The following is an 11576-nucleotide window of genomic DNA, read 5'->3' as shown; positions in this document are numbered from 1 at the left end:
AATTGAACCGCCTCACCAAACTCTGTGACTCCAACAGTTCACAGAATGCAGAAGCTGAACTCTCTTAAAGTTGCCAAGCAACAGGTCACACAATTCCACAAATACCACCTTCCATCCCCCCAAATTTCAACTAGCAAAATTAGAAGTTATATAACTTTCTGGCTTTTGCTCTAAGCGATATACTGCTACAAATTATGGCAAGAAAGCAGGTGGCCACTGCTTTTATAAATAAAAGAGTGAGTCCTAATCACGGTGGTTTAAGACGTGGAACAAGAGGACAGTGGCAAGCATTCATTTCCTCTAAAGACTGGCCTCCAAGGGTCTGGAGGCAAACGTGCCCCTCTTGTGATGTCAACGATAGCAGGTGACTCAAACGGCTTCTTGCGTGACATACAGCAATGATGCTGAAACTGGCAGCATGCAGAAGTCGCCCCAGGAGCTGGGAAAATCAGCACCCCAGCCCGTAGATTCTGATTTACTTGGTCTGGAGTAGGGTCCAGGCTTTGGTAATTTTCAAAAGCTTATTTCTGGAAGGTTCTAAAGAGCAGCCAGGGTTAACAATTAAGGTCACTGAAACACCACTGTGAACCTTTTTTAGGATCTTCTGTTCACCTGATTTCCTCTATCCTTCACTAATAATTACTCTAAACCTGGTTAATACGCTTGCCTCTCCTCCACACGATTGTTATTCATTGGCAAATCTAAACAGATCTTTCTATTTTTGTCCTTTCTCTGATCAATTCTTTTTTCTTTTAATTAATTTTTATTGGAGTATAGTTGCTTTACAATGTTAGGCAGAAGTTCTCAACCCTCTGTGTTCATTCACGTAACCTGTGGGATTCTTTATAAAAACACATGTCCTGCCGCACCTTCATCGGCAGCTCCGTGAGTGCATCCATCATCAGCATTAAAAAAAGAATCTCCAGGACCTCCCTGGCGGTCCAGTGGTTAAGACTCTGCGCTTCCAATGCAGGGGGCGTGGGTTTGATCCCTGGTTGGGGAACTAAGATCCCACATGCCGCGTGGCGTGGCCAAAAAATTAAAAAAAAAAAAGTTTCTCCATAGGTGGCTGGATGAGCACCCATGGGGCACCTTAAACATGCAGAGGACTTGCCCTCCCTTCACAGACTATAGGTCTGAGGAAAAGCCCCAGAATCAACATATTTCTATGGTTACATGTCTATCTTTTTTATTTTTAGTTTTTTGGCTGTGTTGGGTCTTCGTTTCTGTGCGAGGGCTTTCTCTAGTTGCGGCGAGAGGGGACCACTCTTCATCGCGGTGTGCGGGCCTCTCACTATCGCGGCCTCTCTTGTTGCGGAGCACAGGCTCCAGACGCGCAGGCTCAGCAACTGTGGCGCACGGGCCTAGTTGCTCCGTGGCATGTGGGATCTTCCCAGACCAGGGCTCGAACCCGTGTGCCCTGCATTGGCAGGCAGACTCTCAACCACCGCGCCACCAGGGAAGCCCGGCAGTCTATCTTTGAATGCTGGGAATACGAGCTAAATTTAAACAGTCTTTTATTTTATTTTATTTTATTTTTGAGACTATATTCTTTTTTTTTAATTAATTAATTTATTCTTGGCCTCGTTGGGTCTGCGCGTGGGCTTTCTCCAGTTGCGCCGAGCGGGGCTACTCTTTGTTGCGGTGCGTGGGCTTCTCACTGCGGTGGCTTCTCTTGTTGCAGAGCACAGGCTCTAGCCGCGCGGGCTTCAGTAGTTGTGGCTCGCAGGCTCTAGAGCACAGGCTCAGTAGTTGTGGCTCACGGGCCCAGCTGCTCCGCGGCACGTGGGATCTTCCCGGACCAGGGCTCGAACCCGTGTCCCCTGCATTGGCAGGCGGATTCTCAACCACTGCGCCACCAAGGAAGTCCCTAAACAGTCCTTTAAAGTAAGGCTGACACACTACAGTGTACGCTTCTTTGAGAGTAAAATTACTTGCTAATACTTGTTAGTACTTAGAAGTAGAAAGTACCTTTCCTTAAAAGTTTGAAATTCGGGACATAAGCACATTTGCCCTAGAAGGATTAGGCCGATGTTAGCAGAGCTGGCTGCTTTTTCTCAGGGAGTTGGAGGTTCCTTCGAGAAACCCAGATGAGAGAAGAAGAAAGAGTAAAGGAGGGGAACGGAAACAAGGCTGCCCAACTCTTTTCAACGCACCCAGTGTCAGGTGGCAACTGCTTCGATGCTTAAACCTTTAGCCATTCCAGCAAAAATGGTGGTTTAAAAATCTCTGCTAGGGCTTCCCTGGTGGCGCAGTGGTTGAGAGTCTGCCTGCCGATGCAGGGCACACGGGTTGGAGCCCTGGTCTGGGAAGATCCCACATGCCGCGGAGCAACTAGACCCGTGAGCCACAACTACTGAGCCTGCGCGTCTGGAGCCTGTGCTCCGCAACAAGAGAGGCCGCGATAGTGAGAGGCCCGCGCACCGCGATGAAGCGTGGCCCCCGCTTGCCACAACTAGAGAAAGCCTGCGCACAGAAACGAAGACCCAACGCAGCCAAAAATAAATAAATAAATAAATAAAAATTAAAAAAAAAAAAGACTAGAGATTTTCCAATAACTCAGACTTCCTTAGCAGTTTTCAAGTTTAAAAAAAAAAAAAACTCTGCTAGCAATAAATATTGTTTCGAGCCAAGAAAATAAATAGAACAGATTGTGAAAGATTATTTGTAGAAAACATTTTAAAATTTTCTTCTTAGATTGTGTGGCTGTCTATAGGCAATTGTGTAATGAAATAAACTCTAAAAAATAAATTAGGGTGTAAATATACCTTATTATCGCATTCCTGTCCGTTAGTTTTATTTATTTCTTTTCTTCTCCCAAAATCAAGTACGATATCATTTTAAGAATTATAACCTCAAGAACCAAGAGTAGTGAAGCTTAACAATTTGAGTGAAAATGTCTAATATTGGTTTAGATGAGATTATAGCTTAGTTCATCAGTCTATTAGATGTTGAACAAGTCTGTTAAGAATAAGTTGGGAAAAAAAAAAAAAAAGAATAAGTTGGACTTCAAATTAGAAAATAAGTAGAACAGACTAACTGAATTTATTATCCTAAGTATTTAGTCTAAAAAAAGTTATTATAAAATAGTTATAGTTATTATAAAATATTGGCTATATGCCCCATGTTGTACAATATATCCTTGTAGCTTATTTTATAGCTAATAGTTTGTACCTTTTAATCCCCACCCCTATCTTGCCCCTCCCCCTTCCCTCTCCCCACTGGTGACCACTAGTTTGTTTTCTGTAGCTGTGAGTCTGTTTCTGTTTTGCTATATTCACTAGTTTGTTGTATTTTTTAGATATAAGTGATACCTTATTCCACATATAAGTGATAACGCAGTATTTGTCTTTCTCTGTCTGACTTATTTCACTTAGCATAATAATATACTCCAAGTCCCTCCATGTTGTTGCAAATGGCAAAATTTCATTCTTTTTTCTGGCTGAGTAGTATTCCATTCTAGATATATACCACATCTTCTTTATCCATTCATCTGTTGATGGACACTTAGGTCTGACAACCCAGTTTTAAATATATGAGTGAAGGACTTGAAAAAGCACTTTTAGAAAAGTTACCTCAATGGCTAATACACAGGAAAAGGGGCTCAGCACCGTCAGTCACCAGGGACAGGCCAGAGTGAGAGGGCACCAGGCCCCCCCACCCCCCTCACCCCCCGCCGAATGGCTAAAAATTACAGGTTGTGGCGAGATGGCACTCCTGCTGATGAGTAAAATCTACAATCACTTTGGAAAATTGTTTGCCGGTGTCTATTGAAGCTGAACATGCAAACATCCTATGACCCAGGGTGCCCCTCCTGGTATACACCCAACAGAAACGAGGGGCTATGCACACCAAAAAGTTGTACGAGAATATTCATAATGATCTAAACAGAAACCTACCGTTGTCTGTCCGTAGTGGGATGGACAAACTGCATGTCATACAACAGAGTACTGCACAGCGGTGCAAAATGGCAAGGTACTGACCGCTCAATACGGGTCAGTCTCTCAGGATACGATGTGGATGGAGCGCAAGAGGCCAGACCCCAAAGCACGCACCGCAGGCTCCCATTTATGTATTCGGGTAATACTGGTGATGAGGCAGAACTAGTCTGTGTCATAGAGATCAGGGCAGTAGTTACCTTCAGGGCTTGGCATGAACTGGAAAGGGCCCAAGGAGCCACCAGTTCACCGGAACTATTTCACACCTTGATCTGGGGGGTGATTCCACAGATGTGGCGGGTTGTATTGTACAAAGACGGCCGCGTCAATTTCTCCCTTCCCACAAGGTTTTCACAACGTGGACTTGAGGCTCCTATTGAGGTGCGAGGTGGATAATCCCTCCCTTTGAACGAGAGCAGACCTTTGTGATCCCTCGATCAATAGAGAGAGGACCACGGCAAGACTCTGTGCGCGCTTCCGCCTGGACCCTCCAGCGGGGAACCCAGCCGCCGTGCCCTGACGAAGCCCAAGCCACCCCAAGGAGGGACCACGTGGAGAGGCCACGGGGAGGGGTTCCGGCCGCGGCTCAGCGGAGGCCCAGCCAGCATCAGCCGAGAGACCTGAGGACGGCTGCTCCAGGGGAGCGCATCCAAGCCTTCGGTGCATCGCAGCCCCCGCTCCTCACAGACACCATGGAGCAGGGGCGAGCTGTCCCCGCCCACCCGGCCGGCTCCTGACCCGCAGAACCCTCACACCACGAAGGGGCTTCGTCCGCTGCTTCTGGCGGCTGGTGAGGCAGCGCTGGTGACGGGACCGAGTGCACACACAGAGAGTAAGTGAAATGTGCACTTGGGGTCTGTGCACTTCGCTCTGTGTAGGCTACAGCTCAACTTTTTAAAAAGAACCATCCAAACCCTCCTGAAGAAGAAAAAGAAGGCAGTGGGGCTTACCCACCAGTTGAAAGGCTATTTGTAAAACTACAATCAAGGGTAAAGTGTGGTGACTTCCCTGGCAGTCCAGTGGTTAGGACTCAGCACTTGCACTGCAAGGGACAAGGCTTCCATCCCTGGGCGGAGAACTAAGATCCCGCATGCTGCGCAGTGCAGCCAAAAAGAAAGGGACGGGGTGGGATGAAGTGTGGTGTCAGCCCAGGAGGTGACGAACTGGACAATTGAACAGGATACAGAACGCAGAAGGATACACACCCATAGATGGGCTTTGATAAATATGAGAAGTGGCATGATGGGTCCTTGGAGAAAGACATGCAATAAAGGAGGCAGGAAAACCCCAGGACAAAAAATTAGATCCTTTATTACACTCAAAAAGCATCTCCAAATGGATTAAGAAACAAAATGTCAAAAGCAAAAGTTTAAAACTTTAGAAGAAGGTACACGTGAATATCTATGTGACCTCGGGATAGGAAAGAATTTCCTAATCAACACACTCACAACCTTAACCATATAAAAGAAAAGATTGATACATTTGACTACATTACAATTAAGGACTTTTACACAATAAAATATAACTTAATGAAGGTGAAAGGACAAGCTGCAAACTGGGGGATAATTCTCACTGCACCCAAAACCAACGAAAGACAAGTGTCAGAATTTACAAAGAATTCCTAGGGGTCAGGAAGCAAAAGCAAACAACCCAACAGCAAAATGGGCAAAAGGCAGGAGCAGGTGCTTCCAGGAGAGTAGAGGGGCCAACAGACGTGGAGAGAGGCCCTCTGTGCTCACTGTCATCAAGGGACACGTTTCACGGTGAGATGGAATTTTGCACACATTTGATTGACCAAAAAAAAATGTGTTGATAATTGCAAATGTCAGAGAAGACATGCATTCCCAGAACTCTTACACTTTGCCGGTGGAGCACAGATTGATGCAACCGCTTTGCAGAACAGTTAGGCATTACCTTGCCAAGTTAAAATTTTGCGTTCCCATGATCCAGATTCCATTCTCAGCTCTCCTCCCGGGAGGGTCCCCTGGGTGTGCGCACAGGAGGCCTGTTCGTCAGAGCGAACATGGGAACAGCCCAAAGGCCCGACAACAAGAGAAGAGAATGGATAACGTATGATGTAATCATACAATGAAAAATTCTACCATAGAGACATTCAATATCTACAGCTGCTCGCAGAATATAAACAAAGCTCAGGAATGTAATGTTGAATAGGAAAAATCAAGTCCCAGAAATAAAAACAGAATGAACACCAAGTGCAGAATCATGTTTACCTCGGATGGAGGAGGAAGCGGTTGAGGTACTGGCTCTTCCAGTGCTCGGACTGGCTGGTGGTGCGGAGTGTTCCTTGTATGTTCACTATAATCTGAAAGGAGAAGAGCATCCAGCAGGGACCAATGCAGAAAGTGTGTGGCAAAGCACAGATTTCGATAAATGCAGCCTGTGCATGTGAGGTCTGGAATCTACTAAAATATTTGTTACAAACAGAGGGGGAAGGCTGCAGAGGCAGAGTACGGAGGGTTTTTAGGGCCATGAAACCGCTCTGTAAGATACACATCATCACACATTTGCCCAAACCCCAAAGTGTGCAACACCAAGAGTGACCCTAATATGAACTATGGACAATGATGCATCAATGCAGTTTCATCACTTGTGACAAACGCACCGCTCTGGCGGGGATGTTGATGGTGGGGGAGATTTGCATGTGTGAGGACAGGGGGTGTATGGGAAATCTCTGTACTTCTGCTCCATCTCGTTGTGAACCTAAGACTGCTCTAAAAAATAGTCTAATAAAGAAATTTTTAAGATAGAGGGCTGGGACAATTTAGAGTAGCCAGGTCATGGAAGCAACCTAAATGCGCATTGACAGACGAATGGATAAAGAAGATGTGGTACATGTATACAATGGAATATTAACTCAGCCATAAAAAGAAACGAAATTGGGTCATTTGTAGAGAAGTGGATGGACTTAGAGACTGTCATACAGAGTGAAGTAAGTCAGAAAGAGAAAAACAAATATCGTATATTAATGCATATGTGTGGAATCTAGAAAAATGGTACAGATGAACCGGTTTGCAAGGCAGAAATAGAGACACAGATGCAGAGGGCAAACGTGTGGACACCAAGGGGGGAAAGTAGGGGGTGGTGGTGGTGGGATGAATTGGGAGATTGTGATTGACATATATACACTAATATGCATAAAATAGATAACTAATAAGAACCTGCTGTATAAAACAATAAATAAATAAAATAAATTTTAAAAAAGAGAGAGAGAGAGAGAGAGAGGGCTGGGGAGAGAATTGAGGAGGAAGAAGAGTTGCTATTAAATATTTTACATTGTTTTTGGCTTGACCAGTCAGCGTATCCTCCTCTCTAAATCACAAGTGCTGTCTGTGTCAGAGGACCCAGCTATGTCAGGACCCAGCCCACCCACTCCAGGGAAGGGCACCTGTGAGACACGCCCAGCTGGTCCTCAGCACCAGGTGAGGGAGAACGTGGACCTGAGTGCCCTGTAGAGCCAGCCCAGAGCACATCCCATGTCACACTGGTCCTCACGGCACCCACACAGCAGTTGTCACCATCCTATGCCTCAGCTGAACAGGAGAGCTGCCTCTGCGCCTGCCCTCACACCAGAGGGAGACACTTCAAGCTTGGTCACTTCACTCTCAATAAGCCAGAGTCCTGGAGAGACAACTAGCACCTTGGTTTAATTCCCAGAGCATCTGCCCTCCAGCTTTGCAGTCAGGGCTTCCCTGGAAGTGGGAATGCAGGAGTGAAGCCCTCTGCTCAGCCCACCTCCCCTCTGGCCGTATGGGCCACTGTCACTGGGACATAAGGCCTTGCTGGAATCCCCTGGGATGGTCTGGCTGCGGCTGAAAGATTCTGCCCTGGCTGGAGGCTGCAGGCGACAGGGGCCAAGACAGCCCAGTGCCCAGAGATGCCCCCTGCACCCGGCTGCACTTCAGCTGCCCCTGACAAGGGGCGAGGTCCAGGGGGTGGGTATTAATGGGCAGGTCTTGACCAGTCTTTTGTCTAAACACAGGCCGATTATTCTAATGAGGTATTAATAGGTATTAATTAAAAGATTTTCATGGTTAAGTAAGTTTAGGACAAGTTAGGATAAACATGTTTCTTTGCTGTAGGACTTTAGGGCCTTTAACATTTCAATGTGCATCGTGAATCTTTCCAAGGGGGCAGCATTTCCTAAACTTATTTGACCACAGAACTCCTTTTATGGGATGGGGAGCATCTCTGGGTATTGCTGTTTTGTGGAACAGTCCAGGAAGTAAAAAGGCTAGAGGTCTCTATAGCTAAGACAATGGCTGGTCTATAAGTCTCTGGAATTTACTAGATCTTGACTAGATCTCCAGACTAAACCAATGACAGCCTGGCAAGAGGGTGACTCAAGCAGTATTTTTTTTTAATTGAGATGTAACATCAAACAGTAAAGTACACAAATATACTTGACATATGTGTACATCTATGTAACTACCACCCAGATGCACCACTCTGTCTCTTTCCAGTTAAAACAGCACATACACACACACACACACACACACACACAGGTAACTACTATTTCGATTTTTATCACCAGAGACTAGATATGTCAGGCAGAAACTTACTGATGCCATTCCAAGACAAAACCCAGAGAGAAACCAGTAATAGAAAGGCCAAAAACAAGCAGAATTCTCTTGAGAAAAAAGATCCCGTTTGAAGCTTAAGCTTCCATGTCAACAAGAATCTGTCTCCTGCCTACAAGGTGCCAAATTCCGGTATTTGGATAAGTGTGGCCAGCAGCTGACTGAGCGTACGTAATGTGTTGTAGTTAATAACTCTTTGTCAGTTATAATAATATTCTTAGTCCTTGATCTTGCAATAATTTCTTCATGCTTATCAAGTGTAGCATTTGGAAATTTTAGTAACTTGTCAAAAACTGTGGTCTACAGTCCACATGGTCTACAAGACACAGAAAACAAGGAGCCAGCTGCAACCAGAACTGGATGGAAATAAATGAAGGGTAAAGTGCAAAGGAACAGGAAAAAGAAATTGATAAAAATTAGGGAAGAGGAGCCTAGAGGGAAGGATCATTTTTCTCTCCTTTCCTGAAATTTATTTTTGGTTGTGTTTACTATATGAAAACTGAAACTGATTATAAAGCGCAAACACTGTGACCCAAATTTTGTTGAATAAAAAGTATATGTATGTGTATGTATTTATAAGAAAAGGCCTAGTGGGCTCTATACAGAGATGTTAATACTTATAACTGAGTAGGAGGATTGCATGTGATTTTTATATTTTACATTCCTTTCTTTATTTTCCAAATGTTTTACAATGAATATATGTAACTCATAATCAGAGCCAAGACGCTATGTTACAAAAATGAAAACAAATGGAATGCATCCATATATAATCAATCTCCCTGATCTTACAAAGAGTCTCTTTTGAGTTTACATTTATTTTTCTCTTCCAGTTCTCTCTGGAGTCTAGGCTGTAAAAACAAAAGTAAACAAAAAACAAAAACAAGAAACTCTATGGCAAAAAGACTGGAGTCAGTTCAATCAAATATGATGCTTCTTAGATTTTCTCTCCCTCTAGTTCTGGGTCCATAATCAAGGGAAAGGAGAAAATAAAGCACAAGATCTTCAGGGGTGTGTGTGTGTGTGTGTGTGTGTGTGTGTGTGTGTGTGAGTTGGTGGGGAACAGGGAATAGGGAAATAGAAATAGATCAGGTATATTGTGGACCCCAAAGTGAGGAAACTTGAGTTAATGGATGCTGTTTTCCAAGGAAGCCCTGTCTGAATTGATAAAGGAGGTAATCCACAAATTGTATCTCACACTCTCAAAGAAACAAACAAAAAGACTCACAATAATTCTAACTAAAAAAATGAGCCATAATAATGGTCGAGGCTTTTGGGATCTCTTGGCGGGTACCTCCTGGGATAAACAGCATACAGCAAGCGATAGCTGATTTCTTCGATTCACTCAAGGTGAGTGTTGGGGGAAGTAGAGCCACAAGCCGAACAGGCCTATCTTTCCTCTATTATAAAATTAAGCTATTGCCGTACCATTCTGCTTGGACAACACTCTTAGTCTCAGATAGAACACACTATTAGGATAATCAAAAGTCATTTAGAAGAAAATCCTAAAAGGTATTTCAAAGTTCTATTCTTGCTCAAGTAACTTGAATCTTGGGAGAGTCTCATGTATAGGATAATAATAATTGGTGACAACAGAAGCAAATATTTATATGTTCTAGGTACTCTTCTAAGCCCTTTATATACCATAACTCATTTAATCCTCACAACAACAACCCTATGAGGAAGGTACTGTTTTTATCCCCATATTACAGAGGAGGAAAGGGATCCACCAAACGTCTGCCCAACATCACACTGCCAGGAAGAGGGAAAACTGGAGTTGAAACTCAGGCAGTGTGACTGCAGAGGCTGGACCCTTTAGACTATTAAAACTACTGCATCTTTAACTTGCTTTACGCTCCTTATCTGTCATCTTCCCCCATCTCTCCCCAATGCCCGCCCCGCACCCTTTGTCTGGTCCCGCACCTGCTGACTACTGCCTTCCTCATCAACCCAGTCCAAAAGCATCCCCAACAACTTACATAGTAATAATTTTCATATTCAGAGAAGCTTCTAATCGATGGTCTAATAAATGTGCCCTGCAGAAAAGACCAATGAGTTTTAGTTTTTATTTTTTTTAATGAACAACTACTTTGTGTTCCCAAGCTGAGGTCCATAGACTTGTTTATGAGGAAAGAGGTATACGGGCCTCCTGTTACACACATCATTTAATACTTTGAAGATTCTGAGATCAAGTTTAAGAATGATACATCAAATATTGTCAATTAAATATTAATATGCAAAACGCTTGCAACCCCCAAAATTTTCCAAGATGAGAGGAGAGATTCTAGGAAGCCTATTACCCATGCATAGTTCCTAACTGGGATTCTAAAAAGAATTCTCTGTTAAAAAGAGATCAATTTCTTTTTTTTTTTTCTAATTTATTTATTTTTGGCTGTGTTGGGTCTTCATTGCTGCGTGCAGGCTTTCTCTAGTTGCAGCAAGCGGGGGCTACTCTTCATTGCGGTGCGCGGGCTTCTCATTGCAGTGGTTTCTCTTGTTGCGGAGCACGGGCTCTAGGTGCACGGGCTTCAGTAGTTGTGGCACGTGGGCTAAGTAGTTGTGGCGCACGGGCTTAGTTGCTCCGCGGCATGTGGGATCTTCCCGGACCAGGGCTCGAACCCCTGTTCCCTGTATTGGCAGGCGGATTCTTAACCACTGCACCACCAGGGAAGTTCTCTTTTTTTTTGTATTTTATTTTAGTTTTGGCGGTGCTGCGTGGCTTACCAGATCTTAGTTCCCTGACCAGGGATTGAACCTGCGCCCTCAGCAGTGAAAGTGCAGTGTCCTAACCACTGGACCACCAGGGAATTCCCCAAAAAGAGACTAATCTTAGTGGATTAGAGTTTCTAAATGCTTGAAGACAAATAATAGGTAGATGAACTCCTCACAGCTTTAAACAAGTTGAATCCTACCTGGAGGTCATGGCAGGAGCGGGTGGAAAGCATGAAATAAAGTTGCTAAAATGATCAGTTAATGCATGTTTTGTTGGTGAGTAAAGACCAGAAGAGAAATCCTCTTAGGATTTAACTGACAGACCCTTCAT

This window comes from Balaenoptera acutorostrata, chromosome 5 (genome assembly GCF_949987535.1).
Source record: "Balaenoptera acutorostrata chromosome 5, mBalAcu1.1, whole genome shotgun sequence".
Lineage (NCBI taxonomy): Eukaryota > Metazoa > Chordata > Mammalia > Artiodactyla > Balaenopteridae > Balaenoptera > Balaenoptera acutorostrata.
The sequence above is the reverse complement of the archived record's forward strand: the minus strand, read 5'-3'. Positions refer to the sequence as shown.